This window comes from Notamacropus eugenii, chromosome 5 (assembly GCF_028372415.1).
Source record: "Notamacropus eugenii isolate mMacEug1 chromosome 5, mMacEug1.pri_v2, whole genome shotgun sequence".
NCBI lineage: Eukaryota > Metazoa > Chordata > Mammalia > Diprotodontia > Macropodidae > Notamacropus > Notamacropus eugenii.
Window position 1 is genome coordinate 100,086,330 of NC_092876.1, and position 14,226 is coordinate 100,100,555.

The 14,226-nt window shown below is 35.6% G+C and overlaps 1 pseudogene; it reads right to left on the reverse strand.

Moving 5' to 3' along the window:
- The window catches only part of LOC140507647 (GTP-binding nuclear protein Ran pseudogene), a 33,200-nt pseudogene extending 19,425 nt beyond the window's left edge, over nucleotides 1-13,775 (reverse strand).
- Nucleotides 13,776-14,226: the final 451 nt, after the last annotated feature.

Here is a 14,226-nt window from a genome sequence, read left to right on the forward strand (position 1 = left end):
GCAACTTGGCTTCAAAAATCTGGCTATTTGATGTCAAGTCAACAAGTACTTAATGTCAATGTTAATGTCATTTTGTCATTTAGTCCAGCCTAATGAAATATACATACATCCACATAGACATACATGTATACATCTATCTCTCTGTCTATCCATATATGATATCTGCATATATGTCTACGTATCCATACACACATGCTTATTGTGCAATATCTATATGTATGTATATATACAAGCAAATGTACGTGTGTAAATACATGGAATTAGAGAAAACACATTGTTCTCAAAAATATTCTATAATTCTCTAAAGAAGCAGAAAGGATATAAATGTGCAAATACATCTATGTTTATAAGTTTCATATGTATACATATATGCACCTGTATATGTGTGCATCTATGACACATGCATACATAAATGCACAATACACACACACATATATACTTATGTACACACACAAATATATATAATTTGCACTGTTAGTATTTAGCATTTGATTATGTAGACATGTTTGTAACCTTGAAAAAGTTTGCCAAATCACCTTAAGTTATATAGAACTGAAGAAGGCTAATTCAGGCATTTTTTGAAGAAGATTTTTTTAAACTTTTAGGCAGAAGTTGCCTAAAAGTGGGAAGATGTCAAAAGTGAGGTGGGAGGTTGCAAAGAAAAAATTCTGGAAACACAGAAATTATCTAAAAGGGAAAGCACAAAATTGTAGGATTTAATTAAGGCATATCTAAAGAATAAGAAGATAATTAACTACGGATCAATATCAAAGAAATAAGATGAGGTCTGCAAAAACTGGTTTATTAAGATGATAGGAATCAGAGGACCAAAAAATAAAAGAAGGGAGAGGAACTGAGACCAATGCTTGATGCAGATGATAAAATGTTACCATATGACAAAGAGAAAGCAAGCTACTCAATGCCTATTTTTTCTCCTTTGGCAAGGGGATTTCTCATCCAAACAAGAAATGGGACAATAATTATAGCTAAAAGAAAATTAGAGAGTAAGGTAGATAAGGAAAATATAAGAAAGCACCTAGCTGCTTTAAACAAATTTAGGTATGCAGGATAAGGGCAGGGAAGGAGGGGAGGTATTAAAGAATCCATGAGAAATAATGGAGAACTAGAACCAGAGCAGGAAACTTTTTTTATAATACATTTTTGAAACTATAGAATTGTGAGCTTGATGTTAATTCCTAAAAAAAAAATCTGTGACTGAATATTACAAATACAGGTCATCGTTAGGAAATCAAATCAATGTATACTTAGTACCACTGTGGTTTTAATAAGGAAGAAGGAAGGAAGCATTAATGAAAAACCTACTAAGAGCCATGTATGGTGCTAAGTACTTTACAAATATTTTATCATTTGATCTTTCCAAAAATCCTGATAGGCAGGAGATATTATTATCCTCCTTTTGTAGGTGAGGAAACTTAACAAACAAAAAATTAAATGATTTGTCCAAAGTGACATACTTACTAAGTTACATAAACCAGATTTGACTTGGTCTTCCCAACTCCAGGCCCAACACTCAATCCAATGTACCACTTAGTAACTTCTAAGAGTATGCTATGCTAGACTAATCTCACTTCTCTGGGGGAATAATTTTACTATCAGGACAGCATGGAGAGAGAGAAAGAAAGAAAGAAGAGAGAAAGAAAGAAAGAAAGAAAGAAAGAAGAAAGAAAGAAAGAAAGAAAGAAAGAAAGAAAGAAAGAAAGAAAGAAAGAAAGAAAGAAAGAAAGAAAGAAAGAAAGAAAGAAAGAAAGAAAGAAAGAAAGAAAGAAAGAAAGAAAGAAAGAAAGAAAGAAAGAAAGAAAGAAAGAAAGAAAGAAAGAAAGGGGGAGAGAAAGAGAGGAGGTGAGAGAGAGAAAGAGAGAAAGAAAGAAAAAAAGAAAAAGAAGGAAACAAGGAAGGAAGGAAGGAAGGAAGGAAGGAAGGAAGGAAGGAAGGAAGGAAGGAAGGAAGGAAAGGAAGAAAGAAAGCGAAAGAGAGGGAGGAAAGAAACAAAGATAGAAAGAAAAAAGTAAGAAAGAAAGAAAAGGAGTTGAGATGCCTGTGACTTGGTTTATATCATAGTTAAATACTTCTGTGGATGTTTGAACAATTGTAATTTAACTATATTAGTCACCCTGGAAGATGGTCCCCAGTGAGATGCCAATATATCCTTCTTGGGTTCAGATGTACATTTTGGAAATCATGGTTATGACATTTGCAAGTAATATAAAACTGAAAAGCTATATATTTACTTAAAGGAACAAGATTTTAAAACATCTCACAAAGACTGAATGCTAATACCACTAGAATATAAATTCAATAGCAATAAATGTAAACTTGGGATCTAAACTACTATTGCTTTAAGTGTTAAGTATAATAGTTTGAACGGCTTATGTGAAGATTACCTAGAAAATTTTCATTACCTGAAAGCTCAGGATGAGTTAAGAGCAGCAACAACAGTAGCAATGACAAAAACAAAAAGAAAATCTGTCAATTTGTATGGCTTTATTTATTGAAATATATATCAAGGACAAAAAATATCCCAGTATTCCAAACTGATATATCAATACCACATTTTGAGTAAAGTGTCCTTTTCTGTGTTCCACATTTTAAGAGAAATGATGAAAAGTGAAAGTGTATGCAAAAGAGTTGTTAAAAGGGAATACAACCATTCTGGAGAGCAATTTGGAATTATGCTCAAAGGGCTATGAAAAGTGTACACTCTTTGACCCATCAATATCGCTTCTAGGACTGTTATCACAAAGAGATCATAAAAATAAGAAAAGGTCCCATATGTACAAAAATATTTATAGGAGCGCTCATGTGGTGGCCAAAAACTGGAAATCAAGGGAATGCCCATCAATTGGGGAATGGAGGAACAAGTTGTCCTACGTGAATGTAATGGAATACTATTGTGCTGTAAGAAATGATGAACAGGAAGACTTCAGAGAGGCCTGGAAGGACTTATATGAACTGATGCTGAGCAAAATGAGCAGAACCAGGAGAACTCTGTATACAGAAACAACCACAGTGTGTGAGGAATTTTTCTGGTAGACTTAGTCCTTCACAGCAATTCAAGGACCTAAAAATTTCCCAGTGGATTTGAGGCAAAACACCTTCCACATCCAGTGAAAGAACTGTGGAACTGGATTACAGAATGAAGCAGACCATTTTCTCTTATGTTTTGTTTTGTTTTGTTTTATAGTTTCTTCCATTCATTTTAATTCTTCTATGCAACATGACTAAGGTGAAAATGTATTTTAAAAATTCCAAATTTAATATTAAAATAAAAGGACTGAAAATGTTTAAATTGTAAATCAGGATATTGGGGTATATGATACTGGTCTTCATATGTGTGTATATGTATAATATTTATACATATACATGCACATATATATGTCAAGTATTGATAATTATAGTTATAGATACAGATGTACATATAGACATAGGTATACATATTTGATTGAGCAAAGAAATTTGCCTTCTCTTTTTTTCAAGAAGATAAAAATGAGAACAAGTAGACAACTCATGGCTTACTTTAAGGAAGAATAAACTTTTGAGTAATTAAAGATTTGTGTAAATTCAGTTTTTTCAAGAAATATTTCCTAAGTGCCTGTTATATTCAGTGAAGTGGGGGGATATAAAAATAAATATAACATTTGACCATTTAGAAGCTTGTAAAACCATTGGGATGACAAGACAAAAAGCAAAAATAAATATATAATATTAAATTTATTTTTATTATAGGTAGAAAAAGTAATAAAATCAATCATTATGATTCTCTTTCAATAAGTTTCAAAATCTGTGCTTAATTCGGGAAATGAAGTATTTAGTATCCCAGGGATTGTTGCATTTTGTCAATTGTATAAATCACTCATTTTGTTTTTCTATAATGTCAATTTCTGCTATTTTCTATAAACCAGATGCTGTCATTGGAAGCATATACTGTTGATTATAATCATACCTCTAGCTTAAGGTTCATTTCTTACTCATTGTGATTCTGACTAATTACTCTTTTTAAAAGTGTTTTCTAATCATAATTCTCATTCATATGACTTAAATGCCAGTATATTTTTTGGATATATGGGTGGCTGCATGAATGATCTAATTATCCAGATGGATGCTTTCAATTTTGACAGAGGTTCAGTAAAAATAGATAGAAGGGGATACATAGTAATATAGGTTTTACATGTAACTTGTTAATCGTGCCTAGTTACATTAAAGCCAAGGTAAATGTTATTTATTTTTACTTAAATTTCCTTTTATTGTCTTAAAAAAATTTTATTTACCTTAAAAAAATGAGAAATGATTCATGCTTTATGGGAACTTTTTCTATTTGATTCCAAACTGTATGTAATAGATGATTTAAATAAAATTGATTTAATAATGTATTCTACTTCATCTATTTGTACATATTATATATATATATATACATAAATCATAAATATATATATAGATAAATATGTAGAGATACAAATATATCCATATATATGCATATACACATATACATATGAAGAAAGAGGGAGAGAGAGAGAGAGAGAGCGAGAGCGAGAGCGAGAGCGATAGAGAGAGAGAGAGAGAGAGAGAGAGAGAGAGAGAGAACGCCTCAGTTTAATTTTCATTACCCTTTGTGCTTTAGGTCATTGTCTTTCAAGGGGCAGCTAGGTGGTGCAGTGGATAGAGCACCAGTGTAGGAGTCTGGAGGACCTGAGTTCAAATCTCACCTCAGACACTTAACACTCATTAGCTGTGTGATCTTGGGCAAGTCACATAACCCCAACTGCCTCATCCTGGGTCATCTCCAGTCATCATGATGAATATCTGGTCACTGGATTCAGATGGCTCTGGAACAGAAGTGACGCTGGTGACCTGCACAGCCCACCCTCACTCAAAACAAAGTCAAATGCAAGTCATGTCATCATTTCTTGGATGTCATGGTCTTCTTTGGCAATGAAGGACGAACACACACACACACGGTCTTTCATAAGAACCATTAGATTCTTAATACTAGGTATGAGTACTATACTAGCTAAAATACCAGCTAAGTTTATCAAGAGCCCAAAAATACCAATCCAGAACTTTGGTTTATATGAAATCCTACAGATCCAAGAATCCTAAATAAAAGAGTTTTTAAACAGTCAAACATAATAAGATAATGAAAATAGATTATGAAGGATCTTTAATGCAAACTAAAAAAGATAAAAGAACTGCAAGTGAAACCTTGACAGATTTTGAGAGGAAGTGCTGCATGGTGGTTATTGAACTAGACTTTAGGCCAGAAAGATGAGGGTTCAAATTTGGCTTCAGATGATTCCTTGCTTAATAATCTCAGGAAATTCATTGAACTACTGTGAGTTGGTTTCCTCATCAATAAAATAAGGATTGTCATAACACCTACCTCAGAGGATTTCTGTGAGGCTCAAAAAAGATTGGGCAGGAAAAGTAATTGGATACTTTAAAGCACTGTGTAAATGTTAGCCATTATTATCATTAACATAATGTCAATTTAGTTTCAAGAGCAGCTGTTCTTCATAAAAAATTAAAAAAAAAAAAAGTTGACTTGTAGTAGTCTGAAGCTGGATTTAAACCCAGTTCTTTCTGACTCCAGGCCAGAAGTTCTCTCCACTGAACCATATAGCTACAACTCCCCACAGGATACTTTATCATTAAACCTTGAAGTTCAGTTAGCCTCATCTTGGATATGGTTGGATGTAAAATGCCTACTAGTTCTCTCCCCTGCATGAACCACTGTCCCAGAAATATTTCAGCAGCCAGGGATTGATTGGGCTCAAACTTGAACTGTCAACATATGAAAATAACTGAAGTCAACTCACTTGGGACCTATAATAATATTGTATTAACAGTAGAATGACCTGAATTTAATAAATCCTTGAAGGACTGACAAATGTGTTAATTACAGCAATACATTTTTTTAACCATAAGGCAAAGAAGGTAGAGATAATTCAATGGGAACTTTTTTTTAAGTAAAATTATATGTACACACACACACACACACACACACACACATTGTCAATTGATGCAACTAAAGGAAGACTTTGTTAGAGCTTCACGAAATTCCTGTCATCCTGTTTGATATCAGTGACTCTTCCCAAGCATGTGTCTATGGTGTTGTAAAGGAAGCGCGTATCTTTGGAGACAAAGGAAGCAATTAGTAAGCATTTATTAAGCACCTGTTATGTATCAGGCACTGTGCTAGACACTGGGGATGTAAATATTAAGAGTGAAACAATCTCTGTTTGCAATGAGATGACATCATAATGGTGGAGACAAATATGTAGGAAAATATAAACAACAACATAATAATTAGCATTTACAAGGTACTTTAAAGTTTGTGAAATATTTTACATATGGTACCATTTTTACCGATGGTCACAATGACCATAGGTTATTACAATAGGTGAAATTATTGTCTTTGTTCTACAGATGACAAAACAGGGACTGTGGCTAAATGCCTTAGCCTGGGTCACACAGATTGGAAGTGTCTGAGGTTATGAGTTTGAAGTGAACAAACACAAATATATACAAAGCAGTTAAAGTAAAAAATAGCTTGAAAGGGAGAGTGCGAACAGTTGAACAGTTCAGGAAATGTTTTATGGAGAAAATAATGCTTGAACTTAGTCATAAAGAGGAGTGCTTTTTGAAGTGAAAGTTGATAAGGAATATATTCAAGACAGACAAAGTATTCAATTCTTCCATGAAAGATCAAGGTTAAGCCTCGAGTAACATACCCAGAAGTTTCCCTATTCCCTTTCCCACACCTATATATTGTATAGCATACATTCAGAAGGCAATGTGACAAAACCAATCCTAATTGTAAAAGTGCAGGCAGCAACAAGATTTTTAGGCAACTGCAGCCAGGATGATTTGGAGAGAGAAAGGAAGTGTGTCACCCCCATTTCATGTGTGGTAGTAAATTCTCTCCAGGCAAGTTACAAAACTGTTAAGTAGATCAATGAAACAGGCAAGTCTCCAGATGCTCCTGATTGCCCTCAATTCTGACTAGCAGCTCCTCTCTCTGCTAATTTGCTTCTGGCCTCCTACTCCGCTGCTCCTGGAAATTTCAAAAATTTCCAGAGCTTCCTCTCTTGCTCTTTGGCCTCCATATTCTAAGATTTCCAGGTCCTCCTACAAGCTGGGAAAAGCTACACTTTTCCTCAGTTCCCTTGCTAATATGCTATTTCATAAATACCACCTCAGAATTTTTTCTATTTGTGGTCTACTTGACTCTGTTGTGGGCAGAATTTGTGGTGTTGAGTTTCCATGAGTGGGGGCATGGAGATGCCTCCTACAAACATCTAAAAAAAATCCGGTTACCCCATAGGACACTGTATTGCCTTCTATAATTAAACCCAGTCCTGTCAGAAGTACCTGGGAGAACCATGTTGACATAGTACTAGCTTTAGGACAGTTATCATCAGGTAAAATTGTAAAAATGTGCTATTCCATGTGACCTTAAAAATACCATTTGCAAAGCAAAATGAGAGAGGGAAAGATCAGTCAAAGAGAAATAGTGACTTCCAAAATCATGGCATTTTGCTTACTAAAATTTTGTGGTTGACAAACTACTATAACATCAGACAATGGGAAGGAGACCTTATATTATTGTCTTTTGCAAGATGTCAGATTATATTCTGGTAATTCTGTTTAATTCAATAAGTATTTTAATTCCCTGCAATATGCAAACCCCAGGCAGGAAGTAGCTTGGTATAGTGGATAGAAGGTTTGGGATCAGAAATACGGTATTCAATTCCTGTTTTTGATATATTAAATGTGTGAACTTAGGTGACAACTTCTTTATGTCCTAGGAAACTCCCTAAAACCATAAGTTGAAGAAGTGTTGCACAGTAATATTAGTGAAGGGAATTTTTACATCCACAGTTCCTCAAACAGATGAACTCAGAAGTTCATATCACCATTTATCTCCCCTAAAAAAATGTGAAACAGTACTATGCTAGATTAGATACAAATGTCAAACTAAATGACATGATGCCTTTCCTCAGAGAGCTTATATGCTGTTTGATGACAGAACATGTGCACATATAAACAAACAAAATGATCTATTTTATTTTCTGTACTCCACTCTATCTCTTGTTTAGATGTAAACTATTTTTTTGTCCATAGATCTGATACATATTTTTCTATCCTCCTCTAATTTATGTATGATGTTACACTTTATATATAATTCTTTAATCCATTTTCCCCTTGTTGTGGTAAATAGTGTGAGATGTTGATTTATAATACTTTTTACCAAACTGATTTCCTGTTTTCCCAACAATTTTTGTCAAATTTTCACCCCAAAAACTTACATCTGCAGTTTTTCAAATATTAGTTTACTATGGTCATTGAGTCCTGTGTATTATGTACCTAATCTAATCTATTCCATTTCTTAACCAATACTAGATTGCTTTCCTGATTACTGTTTTGTAATGTACTTTGAAATTCAGAACTACTTGACCACTTTCCTTAACATTTTTTTCCATTCATTTTCTTGATCTTCTTGACCTTGTTTTCTTCCAGGTGAATTTTGTTATTATTTTCTTTCTGTCTCAAAATACTTTTTGGTAGTTTGATTGTTATGGCATTATATGGTAAATTAATTTGAAAAGAATTCATAAGAATATATTGGCTCAGTCTACTCATAAGCAATTCATATTCTTCCAATTCTTTAGATCTGTCTTTATTTGTGAGAAAAGGGTTTTGTAATTGTGTTCAGATGGTTTGTGGGTTTTCTTAGCAGGTAGATTCCATGTATTTTCCAGTATTGGCAGTTATTTTAAGTAGAATTTCTCTTTTTTATGTCTTACTTTTGTTGATAACATATAGAGATGCTAATGATTTATGTGGATATTTTGTATCCTGCAACATTGCTGAAGGTAATTATTTCAACTTATTTTTTAGTTGATTCTCTAGGGTTCTCTAAGTACATCATCACATCATTTTCAAAGAATGATAGCTTGGTTTTCCAATTGTCTATTTTTTCTGTAAATTTCTTTTTTTCTTTTCTTATTTCTATCGCTAGCATTTCTAGTACAACATTGAATAATAGTAGGAATAATGAACATTCTTGCTTCACTCTTATTGGTAAGGGTTCAAGTTTATGCCTATTATAGATAACACTTTCTTATAGTTTTAGGTAGATACTACAGATCGTTTTAAGAAAGACTCCTGAAGATGGCAGAGTGATTGGTAATTGCTATTTCCCTCCCCATGTTGACCTTGAAGAGCCCAGAGAATATTGACGCAGGAAAAATCCTGGAACAATACGAGCAGCAGAAGAGGTAAATAGTCTCTTAACCCATGCGGCTAGGAAAGGAGGATCCCTCTTGCTGTGGCTGAAGGGGAACAATGTAGGACTGGAGCTGTCCCAGACAACCCCACCACAGCAAACCAGAGGAAGATCCTGAGCCCTAAGAGAGTGAAGTCCACAACCACAAACATGAGGACCCCAAGCGTGCCTCAGCACCTCAGGGGAATCAGAAAGACACTAGTGCAGATGGGATCACCAACACCTGAGCTTACCTATGCTCTAGTTCAGTAGAGAAGATCTCCTGTGGCCAGACCACCCCCAAAAAAACTTTACCAGGCCTCTGTTTTCCAACACCAGCCAGAACAACACTATTTGTATTTGAACTTCTAGATGAAAGAACCAGAGGCCACCACACACAAAGCCTCAAGTTTTAAGCACAAAAATTGTGGGCCAGAGCCCCCTGTGCCCCAGATGTAGAGATCTACATTAAAAGCCAGGATAAGTGTGATCACCATGAGTAAGAAGTAAAGCAGAAAAGAAAAGACCATAGAAACTTTCTATGGGGACAAGGACCAAAACATGAATACCAAAGACGTCAGCATTGAGAAGGTATTCTCATCTGAAACTTCAGAAGGGAATATGAACTGGTCTGAACCACAAAGAGCATTCTTGGAAGAGGTCAGGAAGGATTTCAAAAGCCAGATTAGAGCAATAGAAGGAAAAATTGACCAATGATTTTAAAAATATGAGAAAAGAAATCACAGAAGAATTTGGTTTTTTATAGAATTTTTAATTTGTTTTCAGTGCTCCACAATCACTTCCATATATCTTAGATATTTTCCCCTCCCTCCCCCTTCTTCCCCCTACTCCCCCACCACCACTCCGAAACAGCACACAATTCTGTATAAATCTACACATATATTCCTATTAAATACACGTTCACCTTAGTCATATTGCATGGAAGAAGTAGAATGAATGGGAGAAATAATCAAACAACTCAAACCTTAATACAAAATAAAGTGATCTGCTTCATTCTGTGATTGAAATGCATTGTTCTTTCTTTGGGTGTGGAAGGCAATTTGCCTTAAAAGACCATTGGGAATTTTTTGAATCCTTGAATTTTAATGAAGGACTAAGTCTATCAGAAAAATTCCCCACATACTGTGGCTGTTGCTGTGTACAAAGTTCTTCTGGTTCTGCTCCTTTCACTCAGTATCAGTTCATATAAGTCTTTCCAGGCCTCTCTGAAGTCTTCCTGTTCATCGTTTCTCATAGCACAATAGTATTCCATTATATTCATATACCACAATTTATTCAGGCATTCCCCAATTGATGGGAATCCCCTTGATTTCCAGTTTTTGGCCACCACAAAGAATGCTGCTATAAATATTTTTGTACATGTGGGGCCCTTTCCCATTTTTATGATCTCTTGGGGATGCAGTCTGAGAAGTGGTATTGCTGGGTCAAAGGGTATGCACCTTTCTGTAGCCCTTTGGGCACAGTTCCAAATTGCTCTTCAGAATGGTTGGATCAGCTCAGAGCTCCACCAACAAGGAATTAGTGTTGCAACTCTCCCACATCTTCTCCAATATCTATCATCTTCCTGTTTTGTCATATTAGCCAATCTGATAGGTATCACAGAAGAATTTGAAAGGAAAATTGGACAAATGGAAAAGGAAGCCCACAACCTAACTGGAGAAAATAACTCCTTAAAAGGAACAACTGGACTGATGGAAAAGCAGTTGCAAAATTAACTGTAGAAAAAATTTGACAAAACTTAGAATCATGGAAGTAGAAGCTAATGACTCTATGAGACATCAGGAATCAGTCAAACAGAATCTAAAGAATGAAAAGATAGAAGAAAATATAAACTATCTCACTGGAAAAACAATTGACCTGGAAATAGATATAGGAGAGAAAATTTAAGTATTATTGGTCTACCAGAAAACCATGATGAAAGAAACACTCCAGGGTCAGAAGTAAGATGGTATAGTAACAACATGGACTTGCTAGTGTTCTCCCTGCAAATGCAGCCAAATATATGTAAAAAATGACTCTAAACAAATCCCAGAACTACAAAACCCCCAGAATCACTGAGTGAAGCAACTCTCCAGCCCAAGACAGCCTGGAAGGTTGCTGGGAAGTGTCTATCATGCTGCTCTGGGAGCAGGGCATAGTGTAGTGTCAGCCATGCCAGCACAGTTGGGACCAGAGTAGGTCTTGGGGGGATGGAATCTCTGTCACCTGTAGTGGTTTCCAGACTTCATGACCACAAAACACTAAGGACAAATTGTAAAGTCAGTGGAAAAAAATCTGTGGGATCTGTGTGAGGAAGTACAGTGGTCTGGCCATGGTCACAATGCTGTGAAGGGGTTGGAGGAGCCTGCAGAGGAGGTGCCTGCAGCACCAACAGGGCAGAGGCAGCGTCAGAGGCAGCAACTGTGCCTAGAGTCCTAGGCCCACAGATTGTGGGGAAATCAAGTGACTGACAGTATATCACCCATCCCCACTGGATGCAGAGAACTACCTTGACAAAGAGCTCAAAAGTCAAGTAAATAGCTGGGGAAATGAGAAAAAAAAAACAGAGATAGTATCAGACTATAGAATCTTACTTTGGTGACAAGGAAGACAAAAGTAAACAAACAGAAGACAACAAAGTCAAAGATAATACATCCAATGCCTCCAAGAAAAATATTAATTGGCCTCAGGCCATGGAAGACCTCAAAAAAGATCTTGAAAAACAAGTAAGAGAAGTAGAGAAAAAAATTGGGAAAAGAAATGAGAGTGATGTAAAAAAAGTCATGAAAAAAAACTGTCAACTGCTTGCTAAAGGAGACACAAAAAAAGACTGAAGAAAAAATACTTTAAAAAATGGACTAACTCAAATGGCAAAAGAGATCCAAAAAACCAATGAGGAGAAGAATGCCCTAAAAAGCAGAACTGGCCAGATGCAAAAGGAAGTCCAAAAGCTCACTGAAGAAAATAATTACTTAAAGATTAGAATGGAACAGATGGTAGATAATGATTTTATGAAAAATCAACAAATTATAAAATAAAACAAAATGAACAAAAAATAGCAGACATTGTGAAATATCTCATTGGAAAAACAGATGACCTGGAAAATAGATCCAGGAGTCACAATTTAAAAATTATTGAGCTACCCAAAAGCCATGATCAAAAAAAAGGAGCCTAGACATAATCTTTCAAGAAAATATGAAGGAAAATTGCCCTGCTATTCTAGAACCTGAGAGTAAAATAGGTATTGAAAGAATCCACCAATCACCCTCTGAAAGAGATTCCAAAAGGAATCTACCCTAAGAATATTGTAGCCAAATTCCAGAGTTCCCAGGTCAAGGAGAAAATATTGTAATCAACCAGAAAAAAATTCAAGTATTGTGGAAATACAAACAGAATAACACAAGATCTAGCAGTTTCTACCTTAAAGGATCACAAGGCTTGGAATATAATATTCCAGAGTTCAAAGGAGCTAGGACTAAAATTGAGAATCATCTACCCAGCAAAACAGAATATAATACTTCAGGGGAAAAATGTCTTTTCAATGAAATAAAGGACTTTTGAGCATTCTTGTTGAAATTAACAGAGCTGAATAGAAATTTTGACTTTCAAACACAAGAATAAAGAGAAGCTTGAAAAAGTAAACAGCAAAAAGAAATCATAAGGAACTTACTAAAGAATTATTTATATTCCTACATGGAAGAAAAATATTTGTAACTCGAGATTTTTCTCAGTATTAGAGTACTTGAAGGAATTATATACATATAGACAGAGGGCACAGGGTGAGTTGAATAGGTAGGGATGATATCTAAAACATAAAATTATGGGGTGAGAAAGGAATATATTGGGAGGAGAAAGAGAGAAATAGAATGGGGCAAATTATCTCTCACATAAAAGAAGCATAGGAAAGTCTTTTCAACTGAGGGGAAGAGGAGGAGGTGAAAAGAAAAGAGTGAACTTTACTCTCATCACATTTAGCTTAAGGACAGAATAATTTGCACACTCAATTTGGTATGAAAATCTATTTTATACCACAGGGAATTAGGGGAAAAGGGTATAAGTCAGGGGTGTGGGTGATGATAAAAGGCAGAGCAAGTGGGAGGAGGGTGTAATTAAAAGTAAGCACTTTTGAGGAGGGACAGAGTCAAGAGAGTGAATAGAATAAATGGGAGGCAGGATAGGATGGAAGGAAATATAGGGTCTATCACACCAGACTCAGAGTGGAACACAGCTCAACATGGGCCGTGCTGGCACAGATAGGACTGGAGCAGGCCTCAGGGCACTGAATCACTGACAGTTGTAGCAGTTTCCAGACTTCTCAACTGACAAACACCAAAGACAGCTTCAATAAAATGTCAGTGGGAAAGCTCTCTCACTTGGGTAAGAGAGGAACATTATCCAGCACCAGCCCCAGCTCCAGGGCAGCAGCAGTAACTGCTATAGCAGTAGCTGTCTTTGTAGCTCCCTGAATACAGATGGTGGGGGAATCAGGCATTTTATCTAGGTTACAGTACTGAGTGGCAGTACTGAGGGGAAGAAGAGCTCTGGCACGACAGAGCTGGTGGCAGATGTGGAGAGGGAATCCTATTTGCAGTTCCAGGGCAGAAAAGAGTGCTTGTGTTGTTCACAGAGAAGAGTTCAGGCCAGGAGAAGAGTACCCACCCCTCCTTGGATTATTCCACTTTGGAGAAACTGAGAATTCACAGGTACCTAGAGAGATCTCTGAAAACAATTGCACTCATGAAACATTTCTCAGTATGAGGTTAAGTGGAAAGAATATGTGTGTGTATGTACATATGTATATATATATGTATGTATGTATGTGTGTATATGTATGTATGTGTGTGTATGTGTGTATAGATATCTATTTATCTATCTACATATAGACAGAGGACACAGGGTGAACTGGATATGGATACCTAAAAAATAAAATTAAGTGTTCAGAG